Source organism: Corvus hawaiiensis, chromosome 6 (assembly GCF_020740725.1).
Source record: "Corvus hawaiiensis isolate bCorHaw1 chromosome 6, bCorHaw1.pri.cur, whole genome shotgun sequence".
In the NCBI taxonomy this organism is placed as follows: Eukaryota; Metazoa; Chordata; class Aves; order Passeriformes; family Corvidae; genus Corvus; species Corvus hawaiiensis.
In genome coordinates, this window is record NC_063218.1 from 10,328,926 (window position 1) to 10,341,120 (window position 12,195).

The following is a 12,195-nucleotide window of genomic DNA, read 5'->3' on the forward strand; positions in this document are numbered from 1 at the left end:
GAGGGCAGCCAGGGGATGCCTGGGTGACAGCAGTGGCTGTGGGGGGCCTTTGCAGAGGGTCTGTGAGGGCTGTGCTGTCCCTTGCTTAGATAGCCTCAATGGGAAGCATCTTCTGCACACATCTGGATGAGATTTGGGTTAAAGCAGTTGCCCTGCAGGCGGAAAATCAAACTATTGTGGTCTTGCAGAGCCTACCTCTTCCCTCTTTCTTGGGAAGCTGATGTGGGGTGGGGAGTGGGGCAGGTAGAAAGTCCAAGTGCCTGGTTACTGTGCTCGGGACAATTTCTGTTTTACATCTGATAGCTTTGGTCTAATGCAAAATGTAAAAAAAATGGTCCAGAGATGTAAAGCTGATGTAAAGATGTAAAGCTGAGTGTGAACTGTGGGCTTTGCTGGTGCTGCTGATGCCCACACTCAGCACCTGTGTGGCCGCACAACTTTTGGAGGGGCTATGCATCTATGGAGGTCCGGTGTGGGGACATCCCCCAGCAGCAGACATGGTCTGGGGCCATGGTTTGTACTGGAAGGAGGTGCCCAGGTGAGCTGGCACAATGCTGGAGAACAGATGCTTCTCCTGGTCTGTGCTTTTTGGCAGGCGTCCTATCTGCTGGCACTCACACTTTCCTCTCTTGGCACTCTTTTCCCAAGAAGTCCATGGTAGTAGGGAAAAACCTCATCCCCAGCAATGTCTGCCAAAACAGGAAGCAGAAGTGGAGGGGCCACCCTGATGGGCAAACCCATGATCTCCGGTCTCTTGAAAACATTGATTCATGTCGAGCCAGCCTTTGGCTGTGCTGGGCGGAAGGTTCCTCTCTGGGATTGCCCCAGGGTTGGGTCCCCTTGCTCCGTGACAACCAACGACCAAAAATAACCATGTTCATGGGATGGAAATTCTGCGTCACATGAGTCTGAAAATCATCAGAAACAGTGCAAGATTTGGCCCTGGAGTGCAGAAACTTCTTCTGTATTTCATCACCTCCTCCAATGCCAATGTGAAAGGGAGGGGAGGCAAGGTTTGAAATCAGCAGTTAGAGCTGGTTTGGGGACAGTGCAGTGCAGCTGGAAGTGATCCTGATGCTGCATCCAATGACCTTTTCATGCAGGAGGTGAAGGGATATGGCTCCTGGGAGGAACCAGAGTGGCTGGTGTGGTCCAAGGGTTACACACACACACGCACGCACACACAGGTCAGGGCATGGCTGGCAAGGCAGTGTTTGTGATTGTCTGAAGGCAGAGGATGATGTCGTGGATGCAAGGGGGAACCTGGGGCTGGTTCTTCACATCCTCAGTTATGTGATCCCTGAAGGGTGCAGGGGTGTCTGTCACAGATGTGTTGGGAATCTGCATTGGGAAGTGGCTCAGTGACACATCTCAGACCCACTGAAACCTCTCTTTAAATATTCAGGGAGTCTGCACTTGGCTCAGACAAATGTCTTATCCCCAGCTTAGCACTGGGGGCCCTGACTGTAGGAGAGTCTTGCAGCTAGGGATGGAGGAAAGTCCAAGGGAGTCGGATGCTCAGCTGGTGTTAGCAAATGTAGCTGCAGATCTGTGGGTGTCCTGGGTTGTTTTCTTGCATAAATGTTTGTACAGAATGATTTATGTGGGATCCAAATTGGATTCATGTAGTGGGATCTGTTGCTGGGCCTCATCTTTATCTGTTTTAAGTTAACTTCAGTGGGGTCAGGGCATTTCTGTCAGCAGAGAGAACAAGAAGCATCGTGTAATTTGGTCTTAAATTAAAAACCTAGAGCTTAGGTGTCATCCTCTGGGTGCCCTTGTTTACCCAAACCAAATGTATCAGAGCACTTTGACCTCCTCCTGATACACCAGCCTGACACTGCTTGTCTATGTAGCCTGATTCCGGAGACAGGTATCTTGTACTTCCTTAAATAATATTGGATAGGACATAACCCCGTTAAACCAGGCTGCCCATCTTCCAGTGCTGCACAGGAATTTTTCTGTGCTCTGTAACAACTCAGTGCACTGCATAGAGCTACACTGATACTCTGTGTTTATAGTTTATGCTACCTAAGAAGTTAACTGAAGTTTGCAATCCCTGGAATCCAGGGATTTATGCCTGGCTTCTCTAATACACAGGATATATTTCTCACCTGAAACTTACACTTAAAAGCCAGATGTACTTCAGAGATTTGTAACTGTTTTGCAGCTGCTTCCTTAAATTTGAACAGTGACTTGCATGGGATTGTTTCCCCCTTCTCTATTGAGTATCAAAGTCAATCTCTTTGCCAGTCCTAATATCCAGAATTAGCTGAGCAGGAGCCTGCAAATGGGATGTGTCTCTACTAGAAAAAGTTGTAAATTCTTTGCATTACACAATGAAAGGTTTACCTGTAAAAATGAAGATACTAACAACAAGAAGCATTTATAAGGAGATTATTTTTGAAGCGTGGTTTTAATTCCCTCTTTCAAGACACTGAAAAGCTGTTATCCTCATTGCCAGCTAAAGGTGTGTCAAGAAGCAGATTGTCAGGAGAGTAAAGATGTTCTTCCTGGAGTCCATTAATTTGATATGCTTCTTCATTGAATGGTATTTGAGATTTTTGTTTAAACTTGTTTTCTTTACCTTTATTACCAGACAGGGAAGATAGTAATTTTCATGTGGGATTTTCTATGAGCTGAGCTCATTTGTACTAAGCAATTCCAGCTGTGCATGTTTCAGAGTAGAAAAGCAGCAGGTCTGGTGCAGGTGGCTGGCAGCAGCTTTCTGGGTAAGCAGGCATTCCTTGCCACCTTCTGCTGGGAATATGGGGCTATCTCCTGGAGCTGGTGAGGCACACAGGCCCAAGTAGAGGTGCCTGAATTGTTGCTTGAGAGAGTCAGAAAGTACTCTCAGGGTGAAGTTAGACTGCAAAATCAGGTCAGGTAATACCCAGCAGCTTTTCCATGTGGGATGGGGTGTGCAGCAGCCTGGGGAGGGGAATAGGGAAGGATGTCTCTAGGGTGGCTGACCTCCCTGCAGTGCTTGGGGAGGCATGTGAAGTAGCATGTGCTGTGACCTGATTGCATGTGCTTATAGCTGATTGCTTTTCATCCTCCTGTTCTGGGAAATAGCTCTTTTATTTCTGTTCACTGTGGGATAATTTTATAGAAGTGGGGGCATGTGCAAAAAGGGGTCGCAGAAGAGGATTTGGGCCTCTCATTAAAATATGAGGTAAAAGACCAAGAGATCACACCTACCACATTTGTCTGTCTCTTTCCTATAAAGTTTGAGGTCAGCAAAAGGAATGAAAGTTTGGGTTCTGAAGGCTGGCTCAGCTCTGCAGGGCAGAGCAATGTCAGCTCGGTCACGAGGGGGCCCAGTTCCCCTCCCTGAGTGCAGGGATGTGACAGGTCAGTAAGCTGTGGAGGAACTTGCTGGCTCCAAAGGCGCTGTCACTGCTCAGCAGCTGGTGCAGAGCAGCCAGTAAGTGGTTGGAGGTCTAGAGGAGCTGGGTCCAACTCTCAAGACTATTGTGCATTTTAACTCTGATTACTTGGGTCAGCTTGTAACAATATTACTTCCAACTGATTGAGGTGTCTTCCTCTCCCGTATTCATGATGACTACAAATAATAAAAGCAGGATTTCTTTTCCTCCATCAGCAACTAGGCTCAGAAGAGCTATGTGTATACATCCAAGTATTGGCCTTCCAGCATAGGAGCAGGGTAGTGGTGAGGGACAGGAGCAGGGCTTGGGCAATGGGGCTCTGAAATCACCAGCAGATTGTGTCACACAGTGCTTACTACTGAGGGAAAAGTTCCTGTGGCAGGCCATGCCTTGTGTAAGAGACATAACCAAGTAGTGGTGGGCAAAGACTGGATACCCAGGACTTCTCCTCCCAGACAATAGCGGAAATCACTAGGATGAAGTTTTGCTTTCTCTTCCAGTTTCTGTATGTGTCAAGAGAACCTCCTAGGCTGCAGCTAACTGGAGTTCTTCTAGATGCCCTAAGGCCCACAAGTGAATGGAGAGTACCTCTGGGATGCAAGTCTGAAACCTGTCTGTCTGAGGGGACTGTTGTTTTTAGCCAGTCTGAGACACCCGTTAGACTACAGGATATAACCTCTCATTTTTCTTGTTATTTCATGAACTATTTCCCTGCCTCAACTTTGTTTTCATTTGTGCTTCACAACCCTTGATGATTATGCATGTGTTAAGTTATATCGTTTTAAGTACAACATTGATTGGCATTCAAAATTATCACAGAAGCACACCAAGGGACAGATATCTGCTGTCTTTGAAGGCTGCTTGTGGCCTTCTCCAAAGAATTCCATGTGCAGGTTATGTTTTGTGATAACTTTTCACTTGTATCTATGGAAGGTCAGCCTAAGGTTAAAGGAAACAACCAAGTCAGCCAATTCTAGTATTGTCTTACTCCTTGAAAGCAACATGTAAACCCAAGATCTTAAAGCCAAACAATATGGAATATTTTTTAAAGTACTAAAGCACTTACCTAACCTAGTGTTCTCAGATCCAAAAAGTTTCCTTTCTCCTGCAGAATACTTTGTCCTTTCCAACATGGACCCTGGTGCCACAGGTAGAAGCCTGCCCTTGTGCTGAGAAGATTGATCTGCTCATGATTTTTTGAATCCAGCTGTGAAAGCCAAGAAGAAACATCCATGGCAGCAGTTTATCCTCATCCTCTTGTCATTGTCCTGCCTCTGTTGTCTTCCTCTCCAAGTGGTGAAAACACATTTTTTCCTAGGTTGGTTTGAAGGAGGTCGATGTTGGAGGTCTGATCTGCAGCAAAGCTGTGATTTGATAGCTTCAACAGTGTGAACCCTTCTTGGGAACTTTGCTACCAATGGTACCAACCTCACATGATGATAGTTTTATCCTCTCTGGTCATATCTGGATGAAGCTAATCAAAGAGAGCTTTCCTGGTTTTGGTTTCTTCTGGCATTAGAGATACTACATGTCTGAGTAATGAGCCAGTAGTTCAAACCTGACAGGAATGTCCTAAATTTTCATCAAAGGAAGAGCTTGTATTCGAGCATGGTCTGCATCCCCATTCTGGTATTTCTGCTTGAGGTGGTTGTGGCTGAGGCTGATGACACCTTTCCTGTGATATTCTGGTAGAGGAGGCATCTGTCCCTGAGGCTGTCCTGGCACCCTCCCCTGGCATTGGAGCAAGGGAGGTGTGCATTTCTGTGGTTGCTCTGACATGGAGAGGGAGGAGGGATTCATGTCAGAGGTTTCTGGCTGGGGGCAGCTGTCCCTGACATGCTCACGGTGGGCAGGAGGCCTCACGTGCTGGAAGGAAAGTCCTCTTGACCCGACAGCCCTGGCAGCCAGCTGTTCCCAGTTTGCTATCCCTGCACCTTCAGCCAGGCATCTTCATAGCCTGGGGAAAGTCACCCTCCCCCACGGATTGGAGGGAGTGATATTGTCCCTGTGTTTGATGCTACTTGCAGTCTGATGGGCAATCGCCACATCTGGCATATGATGACTTAGGGAGGAACAACAGGTGCTGGGGGAAGGGTGTAGCTTTTCCTTTCCACCTGAAGGAAACCAGAAGTGTTTTTCCTGTGTGGAAGTCCAGTCATCTCACCACAACTCACCCCAGATGAGTGGGAACTCACACTTCCTGCTATCCCACTCCTGTTGTGAAATGGACGGCCTTTTGCAGAGTCACAGCACCGGGCTTGGGGTTCAGAGCAGATCTGGAAGAGCTCTTGGCTGGGGCCATTGTGGGGGATTCCCAGCTGCCTATAGCACAGATGTTCTGAAAAACACAGCTGCTTCAGAGACAGTTCAGGGATCCTCTGACAGAAAAGCACCTTTACTTTTAGCACCCCATTTTTAAGGTACTCCAGCATCCCATAGTCCTTTCTTTATACCAGCTTACTCTTGTTTCTTTCTATAACACTGCTTCTCTGTTTACAACTTCCTAATGCCTTTGAGGTTCAGCATAAAGACACAAGGGCCAGCTCTCTGTGAAGCCAGAAAAATGTGTGTGTGTGCTTCCAAGACGCAGGTTGCTTTTCTTACAGTGCTCCTGCATTAAATATGGGTTTCTAAGTTGGGGATGCTTTTTACTTGTATGCTCTCAGAGGCTGGCACAGCCAGGGGCTGAGGGAAGGCAAATGGGAACTGCCTCAGCAGTTAAGCTACAAAAAATGGTGCAAGGAGCCACATCCCAAGCAGCATCAGACACCTGTGCTCTCTGCAAGTGGCTGAGTGCTCCAGATGTGATAGCACACAGCTGTGCTGCGCAGCGCAGGGCTGGGTGTCCTGACAGACCTGCTCTGTCAGCTGAGCCCTGGAACTGCCAAAACCACCTGGTGGCAGTTGTGTCAGCAGCTCCCGTGGTGTGGGAGGAATGTGTCCATCCGTATTTAAGAGCTGGGACTGGGCCATGCCTGTCCTCACCGGTGCTCAGCTGGTGGATCCTCTCTGGTCACCCATGGCTGTGCCTGGGCACAGGGCTTGTGTGCAAGGGATGAGAGGCCTAATTTTAGATCAGGGAATGAAACACTGGAAAGGTCACTGGATGGGACCAAATTCCAACTGGCCCTCATGATGGCAGCAGCATCGTGTTTAGACTTGGAACTAATCATGATCTCTTTCCACTGCAGTTGTTTTACCCCAGTCCAGGCACCTTCCCTGCCCCCAGGCTCTCTCTCTTGGGGCATCTCTTTTTGCCCAGCAGGAAAGGCCTCCCATAAACTTCCCATCACAGGGTGGTGGAAAGTACTGGGGGAAAGCACCTGGGAAACTGCAAAAGCAGTACTTCTCTTTGAGGTCTTGAAAGTGAACAGAAGAAGTACTTCTGTTTTGAACTTCCTTGTGGGTCCTCAAGGTTTGCCCCTTCCTTTTCCTGGCCTCTCTCCTGTGGCATTCTGTTCATGTGCCCAAGGAAACTTGGCTTGATGAGTGGCAGAGAGGGAAGTTTCCAGGGGAAGTCTAAGCAGCCGTGAGGACAGCCCTCTGACTCAGTAAGGAGCTCATTGTTTATCTTTCACTGTTGAAATCAACAGAGTTGTTGCTGCCAAATTTATTGGTGGTAGAATACAGCCCTTCATTTCTTTGTAAAAAGGGGCATATTTCTGAATGAGATTTACAGTCCTCCCGAGGACTGAAATTCCCACTGCTCTTGCAATGAAATTGTCCTTTTCTCAAAAAATATCTGAGGAATCTTGTCAGATCTTCAGGATAATAACTTCATCTTTTGCCTCCCTTGTCTTGGCACAGCCTGCACCATAGGGCTGGGTAAGGTGCTTTGTACATATTTGTTCTCCTGGGATTTTTCCCAATAACACAGTGGCCAGACATGGATCCTTCCTAAACCACTTGCTAAATGAATGGGGTTGTCATAATTATTTTGAACATCACCTTCAGAGAAAAGAGGAAAATACCTAAAGTAAGTAAATATGAGTGCTGGATATGAAATCCAGTGCTGCGATGTCTACGTAAAGTCAATAATTCGGATGCAGTATGTAAAGATAAGCCCCGTGCATGTGTTTTAAACTCCTTTGGGCTTCTCTCCACCTGCATCAGGAAAAAGCTGCTTCACTCATAAGAGGTTGAAAGGGCAGTTATATTTTTATATATATATATATATTTAACTGAGGAAAATAATATTCCTTTGAGGGGTCTGTTTGGTACACCCCATGCAAGCATTTTCCCAGAAACACAGCTGGAACAGCAACAATGCAATTCATTTTTCTTGCTGTGACTAAAACAATGGCATCTAAATCCATACACCAAGGCTGAAGGTCAACTGATTGTGGAGACACAGCAGTTCTTGTTTGCAGTGGATTGTGAATAACTTTGGGAAACAGAATAATATTGCTGTGAGTTGTCATGCCTGTCTGCAGGCAGTTTTTTTAACTCATGATTTTTTCCTGCTTTGAATGTTTAATAGAACAAAATTAGACATCCATTCAAGTATTCCTGCCCTGTTGCAAGGCAAAGAAATCTTCTTTTTTTAAAAAATTAATTCACTTAGGATACACAACCTTGAGCTGTCTCAGTATTTAATCACTTGCAAAAGGCATTTTGGGGGAAATGAGAAATCCCAGACGCAAGGGTCAGGCCAAAAGCAGAGGAAATGGTATGTTCACGTTCAGCCTCCTCCCTGCAGGCAGTGCTGAAATGTCACATGTGGAATTCCATTTGGTTCTTCCAAATAACAGCTCCATGCTGAGCTTGCTGGGAGGACATCTTACCACAGGCAAATCCACCCTGGCCTTTGGGCTGTTGTTTCTGTCCGTGTCCACTCGCAGACAGCGTTCCCGTCATCCAGGGGAGCGCTCTTTGTTTCAGAGGGTGACTAACAGCTGCTTAGCAAGGCACAGGGTGGATTCAGCCTTGAGACCAGTGAGGGAAAGAGGCACCGTGGGCTTTTTATGGTGCTTTGGAGGCTCAAGGCCTGCTTGTTTAAAGAGCTCTCAAGATGAAAGCATGACCAATTCATTCCTGCACTGTAGCTGGGGCTATGAGGGGAAGATGACGGTCCATGAGCGCATGACGTGCTTTTGGAGACAAAAGCCACCAGACTTTTGGCCTTGTGCCTCTTCATGAATCCCTGATGATTAATTCCATGATTGCCTCTTATCCACTCAATGACCTTCTATTCATAGCACAGTTCTTTCAGGAAATATTTTTTCCCCAAGTTTTGGACAGAAGTATTGAAAAGTTGTGAGCTCTCTCACTCAGGAAATGATCCCCAGCAGTCTGTGCCTTGCTCAGGGTGCTGGGCTTCTGTGATGAGTTTGATTTTTTCCCTTCATTTCAGTTCTGGGATTCCCATGATGTGCTTTGCCAGGAAGTGCTGTTGGAAATGAGCCACCTGGTCTAGTGAAAAGTGTCCCCATTCATGGCAGGTGGGTTGGAACGAATTGATCTTTGGCATTCCTTCCAATCCTAACCATTCTGTGTTTCTGTAAAAGCCCCTGATGGTCGGGATGAGACGCTGTCCTCAGCAGTTCAGCCCTGTCAGCAGTAGTGGTGGTTTTGCTGCTAACTTGGATCTACTTACAGCAGTAGAAGCTTCTCTATGCCTGACCCCCACAGAAAATGGAGAGGAGCACATTCCTTCCCTTTTGCAGGCATTTTTTAACCAACTGAAAGACAATTATCACATCTGTGCTCTATGCCTCCCCTGGAAGTACTTCCTTAGTCCATAGACAGAAAAAAATTGAAGGCCACTGCTCTGCACTGACCAATATTAGGCAAAGCTCTCTTTCTCTGTAGATGCAGTTCATTAAATCATTCCTGTTTTCTGGGCTTTCTTCTGATTCTGAGCCTCTCTTTCCCAGCTGCAGGTTGCCATCCCCTTCCCAGGGGCTGAGTGCAACCCCCTTTCTGCTTTCTGGCTCGGTTTGCTTTTTCTGCGCTTGTGTAATGCTGTTCACACAAAAACAGTTCTGTCTCGCCTGATGCCAGTCTCCCCACAGTCCTGGGAACCAAAGCATAATCCTGCACCCCCTAATGAAGCCATGGCATGTTCCCAGTCCCACACTCATTATGGAGCTCAGGCTACGGGCCTACTCGTGCTGCCAGGCACAATTTCATGCCTGGCCAAGCATAAACTATGCCTGGTCAGACGTCTTGGGACTTAGGTGCACACCTTTAATCTGCCATTCACTCTTTCTGCCTCATTTAGCAAAAGCTACAATCTCTGTGCAGCTTGGAGGAAAGCCTTACACAGGCATTTCAGGACTTTCAGGTAGTATGAAGATGGCAAAAATACTACAACAGCCTTTTTCCAGAGTTTTCTTTGCCTTACGTATTCTTTTCTGGGAAAATGCATTCTAATGGCATGGTATGAATTTACAAACACAAATTGTTTGAGTACTACATTGGAAGAGTATTAGAGGCTATTTGCAGTGCTCTGTGTGACAGAGATGAAGGCAGGGAGGCAAAGTTTACGTGCTCAGTGTCCTCAAGCTGGGACTAGAGAAAGTTCATGTAGTTCTTTAAAAGTTAATGCACTTTTGCTACCCATTAATGTACATCAGCCTTTACCTTTTCCCAATACTCTCTTTTTACTGTAACAGTGATAGCAAATAGTTTAAATCAGTGCTCCAGCAACCTGACTGCTCTCTTGCTCAGGTTTTATGGGGGAGGTGGGCCAATCCCAGTAGTAATGTCATGGTGTCGTTAGCAGTATTACATATAATTGTCCTCAAGGGATGGAAGTGCATGGTGATCCTGAGCAGAGCACTCCTGTATCTGCCCAGTACCAAAAAACCAAAATAACTGGCTTTGGGGCAATAATCCAGACACAAGATTTCATGGAGAAAGATGCAAAACAGAAGAGAATAAGAATATAAGAAGAAGATAAATGTTTGCTAAATACTGGTACTTGGAAGAAGCGTGATAAACTACTAAAGCAGTTAAGCCTAAAATTAATAAAACTTTAATTTTCAGCCATCCCTGAGATAATAATGCCCTGGCACCTCTTGTCATCCCAGCTGTGTGTGCTGGGACATCACCCAGCCTGTAAAGTGGATGCAATACATAATTCCTCCTCTTTCTGATCATCCTTAATATTTTAAACCAATTGAGAACTCATTTCTGAAGATACCACATGACAGGGAGCTAAACACTGTAGTGGTGCTGCACTAAAAGGCTTTTTCAGGAATATTTTGACTGATTGATTATCATCCCCTGCTGAGAACAGCCTCCTGGTCATTCACTGCACTGTCTTGGTACTCTTCCTTTCTTGCTTCAAGCAAGCCTGTTTCCCATATCTTCAATCCAGGAAAAGACAACTTCACAGAGCAAAATTACTGAAATAGTGGCACTCGATGGCTGGTCTCAGTGGGCAAATGTCAGCTCATGCACCCTGGCTGCTGTCAATGACCCTTTGCTTTTCACCCCAAACCAGAAACAAACAGTATTGTGAAACATCAGAGACCTCTGAAACAAAAAAAACATCTTTCACCACCCATTCAGCACTGTCAGCTGAGCCAGATCTGCCTCCCCACCCCCCCCCCCCACCCCCCCCCCGAATGCAACATCCACCCCTGAGAAGCTAAATCTGGAGAGAGTTTGGCTTTTCCATTTAGATTGACACTTTTGAGACAACATTATTCACCAGAGATGCATGTGCACGTACTAGCTTGGGCCCTCTGGGGTAAAAGTGAGAAGTATGTCTGGGAGGGAATGTAACTCTCTGCTGGGAGAGGAATAGGGATGATGGTGTTTTTCTTCACAGAGAAACAACAAGCAGAAGAAATTAACAGGCACTTTCCTACAAGAGCAGCATATTTCACATTTTAAAGCCTTGGGAGGCCTTTTTTCTCTTTTTTGGAATGTGAAATATGGCTGTAATGAACACTGGGTCTTCCACAGAAGACAGCTGGACAGCAGCAGCTCATTTTGGAAAGCACATCCCTTCCTTTTTGCTTGCTCAGCTGGCTCCAGGGTCTGCTCTGCAGCCCAGACCGAGCATCCCCCTGCCCAGGGGCACCCCTATTCCTCACCGATCCTCGACCCCCCTCTCTGCTTGTACAGCTGTTGGGGCAGGACTGAACCGTGGCCTTGCCATAATGGAGTTAACCTTAAACTGGTTTGCTCAAGAGCAAGCAGCCAGAGAGCAGCAGCTCCCAGAGGAAGCTGGCTGTGCGCCTGCCACTGGCTCACAGGATGCCAGGTTGCAGGATCTGAGTGTCCCAAGAGTGGTTGTGACAAAAGGCAGACCATTGTGCCCAGCCTTCCTCCATGACTTCAGGGGAGCAACTTGCTTTTATTAGAAAATGGAAGCCGAGCGCCTTATCTAATCCCAGGGACAGGCAGCTGGAGCCTGAGGAAAGGCAGTTGGTTTGTGGAGGGTCTGCCAGTAAAATAATGAGATTGAAAACCCCAGTATACATTTAAATAAATCACTTGGGAAAATGCTACAGATGCCTTGCGTGAGGTGCTTGGATGAGAGATGCATATGCGGTAGAGGGAAATTTCTGATGCACAAAATCCCTCACTGAGGCTTTAGTGCCTCAAATCCTGCACTCCAGGAGTGCAGTTTTAGAAGTCTCAGACCTAGCCTGGAAAAGTCGAAAGCCTCTTTGTATCTCTCCTGCTTAGTCATTCCTTTTAACAATAAATGTAAATCTCAGCACTGATGCCTTTCCCTGCTGCTGGGAGGGGAAATGTAGCTCTCAAACCCATGGGGGGTGTAATCACAGGGCTCTCTGCTTGCACCATGTCCCCAGGACAGGGGAGGGGACCTCCGAAGTGTTCATGT